At 48.8% G+C, this 3,843-nt stretch overlaps 1 non-coding gene across 1 annotated transcript; it reads left to right on the forward strand.

Annotated features, from left to right (window-relative positions):
* The first annotated feature begins 503 nt into the window (after positions 1–503).
* Positions 504–639, forward strand: LOC118704002. The gene has a single exon (XR_004983239.1). It is a non-coding gene; the product is annotated as a small nucleolar RNA SNORA8 (small nucleolar RNA).
* Positions 640–3,843: the final 3,204 nt, after the last annotated feature.

Below are 3,843 nucleotides of genomic sequence, written 5' to 3' on the forward strand. Positions count from 1 at the left end.
CCTGTTCCACAGATTCTGCCTCCCCCAGAGTCACAAGTCTAGGTCTCTCTCTCTCCACAGTTCCCTGGCTGGGTCAGATGAGCAGAGGCCCAGAGTGCTGGCTGGTATTATATCCATTTCAACACCAGGCCAAGCCTGTCATCTGGGACATGATACCACAGCAGGGAGCAGAGAGATTGGTTTGAGGTTGATACAGACACAAAGGACCAGTCCAAAGGGAGTCAGCTGGCTAATGTCCAAGGTCAAGGCAGGTGAGGGCCCATGGGCACCAATAATCATCAGAGGCAGGAGTGGGGCTCGACATTTTTATTATTCCATATCGTAGATACTCTATCTTGCTTCCTTCGTGATGGCAATGCCCCTCTTTTACAATAAAGTCTGAAAATGCCGGAGGATCACTTTTTCAGACTCCTTTGCAGCTAAAGGCAGCTCTAGAACACAGCCGTAGGTAGAGAGACATTTGGGGAAGTCCGTTTTCTTTCTTGAAGAAAAGAGGAAGAACTGACTACGTGGTATCTCCATTCAGCAGTTATTCCTGCTGGGTGTTCAAAGGACAGGGTGATATAAATTCAGTACCTGGCACCATTAGTTTTCTTGGCATTTTGTATGTTAAAACTGGTATTTTTCATTGGTACAGTATTCCTATAGTTTCTTACTGTTCAGTTAGACTAATCTTGAATAGAAACTAATGCTTCTCTCCTAAGTCTATTCTCTTAGCCACTTTCAAGTGTACAATACAATTTCGTTCACTTGAGTCCCAGAATGTACTCATCTTCTACCTGGAAGTCTGTCCCTTTGACTGCCTTCACCCATTCCCACCTCTAACCCTCCTGGCAGCCACCAATCTGCTCTATGAAGAAACACAACTTTATCCTCTCTGAAGCTGGAACTACGGAGGGGGGGAGGGGGCAGGTCCGAGCAACTGGAATCTCCCGCAACTCTCCGATATCCCTCCGAGCCTGATCCAAATGTGTTGCTCTTTAGATATCTCCCCTGTTAGGAGCCCCGTCCTCTTTCAAGGGTGACAACAGCCCAACAGCGGGGGCTTCTACTTGTAATCACCGCCCTTGTCCTCCAGCTTCCGCAAGCGCGCTCTGTGCGCGCAGGCTTTTTGTTTTCGCGCGAGCGCTCTCCACCCTTTCCCTGCGAAATCTGACCTTTTCGCTGAGCAGTGGGGCAAACCTGTGAGGGCAGGTGTTCGCGCCGCCTGGGATCCGCGTTCTGGGGGTCACAGATGCTTGGTGGTCGCTGCGGCTGTGGATATTCAGGCCTTTGACATGATCCTATCTTCCTCTCAAAATGGAGAGGTTTCACCGTCCAAGCCGGTAGGTAGCTCCCGGCAGGGACACAGCCCTCGTGGGTGCTTCCCTGTGAGGGGCACCTCTGTCAGCAGCCCCCCAGCAGTTTCTTCTGGTGTTCGCTGTCTCCCAGCTTGCCGATAAACACTCACAGCACAAGACCCTCAGTTGCTCTCTCTTTCTGCTTTTGGAGAGGGCTCAGAATCCGCCCATCTATTCTTCCGCCATCTTACCTCAAGAAACACAACTTTACATTTTATAATATAACCTGATTTTTATTTCCGACTTTCCCTCCCCACAACAACCACACCCACACATTCCTGGCGCTTTTGGAACACCCCGACTTTCCAAGGCGAGGCCTCATTCAGTCCTTGGAGAGAGACCCACCAGCTGTGGCTTGTGAACATCATGGTCTTGATTCTCATGGTGGTTGGGTGTGGTGATTCTCGATGCTTCTGTCCTTTTTTCTATTGCAGGACTAGAAGCACTGGCCTGGCCCATGACGAACTGCGGGGTGAGCCCGGGTGTGCAAATGCTGGGTGGACACTGAGAGGCAGCAATGAGAGAGCAGGGTGTGAGGAAAAGCCAGGGAGAGTTTAGAAGTCTAGAAGACTCAGGAGCTTAAAGCAAGTGGTTTTTGAAGTGTGTACTTATATGGAGGAGAAGCCAAGGAGAGCAATTCAGTTTTGATGACACGCAGTTCAGACTTCTAACACCGAGTGCCAACTTTGAGAGAGGATTTTTTACTGCGAATTGACAGTGAGTAAAAGCATGGAAGGACTCTGGGAAATCACAGTGCACAGGCTGAACCAACGCTGGCTGAAAAGAAGGGACTGGCTCATTGTTATTGGAAAGCAGGCTTTCTGTGTTTAATCATCATTCTGCACCTGAGAGCTGGATTTCCCATTGATGTAATTAGAGATACGTTTTCTAGAGAACGTTTTTCATGTCGAGCAGACAATGGCTCTAAGGAAGAGGGAGGGTGGAGCCTCCTGGGGAGAGAAAGAGTGTCATGTTGATGCAGCGAAGGTGGAAACTGGATTCAGCAAGGCACCCTTTTTGCACCAAACATTACTTCCAAAGCTTCAGCCAGCATGAGTTAGGTTTTGAAGTGTAGTTGAAACCCTGGGGTTGATACCCCTTGGGATCTCCAAATGATTTGGCTGTGGAGAAAGTTTGCCTGTTTAGTTCAAGTTCACTTAATATCTCCCTCTCTCTCTCTCTCTCTCTCTCTCTCTCTCTCTCTCTCTCTCTCTCTGTCTCTCTCTCTCTTCCCCTCTCCCCCTCCCTCCCTTACTCCCTCCATCCCTCCCTCCCTCCTTCCCTTTCTCCCTCTCTATACTAGATGAAAGACACACAGTCTCTGTCCTTACAAGGAGAGAGGAGAGTAAGGGGACAATGACAATACGGTGTGCTAAACGCTGTGAAAGAGGTAAGATAAGAACAGGAAGCTGCAGAGCACACAGGATGGGCACCTTAACCAAGCCCGGATGAAGGCCACCAAAGGCTGTCAGGCCATAATGTCTGAGAAGAGCTTCATGAGAGCAGTTATCACACCTAATTACTTGGTTGAAGTGCTCCTTGGAGCTGATGCTTCAAATCTGTTGCTCTGTTTTGCTCTCTCCTTAGGGATCTCCTAGCCCTTACCTTTTGATCACCTTTCATCCATCACAACTATTGTCAGTATCAGCAGAATCCTGGCTCCAACCCACTTCCTCATCCCCGATGGTTCCAGCTGTGACAATTGACCATAGTTAATCTGCTTTGGTCCACAGCCTGGGAATGTTTCCATTCTATTCCACGCCCCAGACCCCAACTATCCAGCACTCTGATCTCAGCTCCTGGAGTTGAGCCTGGTAGTAGGATGCTTACAGGATCTGCCCCATGCTCCCAGTCATGGTTCCACCCTCAGTCTGACATCACAGCTTACTGCCATTAGCCTTTCACTTTCTCCAACTAATATTGCTTTTGAACATAGTTGTGCCTCAGGATGGACCACAAGTGCCATATTTTCTCATGTTGGGAGTGACCAGCCCCTCATGTATGAGGCTCACTGGCCAGCTTTGCCTCCTCAGGTGCTCAGAGCGCTGACTGGCTGCTTAGTGGATTCTTTTGCTTTAGCCAACTTCATTTTATTTCTATCATTCTATTCATTACAGTTCTAGATTATGTCTTTTGCGTCATATCACATCAGTTTCCAATTTTGGGGAAACGAAGCCCCAGGTTGGGGGTCCAGTCCAGAATTAAACAAGGTAGTTCAGCTCCACAGAGGTCCCAACCCCCAACATCTCCCTGGAAAGCCTCCTGGGTCTAAAGCCACCCTCTGGGGAAGGGCCACAATTCCCCACCCAGTGGCCCTCCTCTGGTCTCTGCACAGCTGAGGAAGAAAGATTCCATCCAGAGAGCAGCGAGTTCAACCAGCAGAGCTACATAGAAGGCTAACCCCTATTTTTGTAAAAACTACTGTTTGAAATTCTCTGCTATTAGATAATCCCTTATTCTGTGAGTCAACTCTGTTATTTTTAGACGGCCCCTTACTCTGTAA

The sequence above is a fragment of the Pipistrellus kuhlii genome, unplaced genomic scaffold (genome assembly GCF_014108245.1).
Source record: "Pipistrellus kuhlii isolate mPipKuh1 unplaced genomic scaffold, mPipKuh1.p scaffold_m20_p_4, whole genome shotgun sequence".
In the NCBI taxonomy this organism is placed as follows: Eukaryota; Metazoa; Chordata; class Mammalia; order Chiroptera; family Vespertilionidae; genus Pipistrellus; species Pipistrellus kuhlii.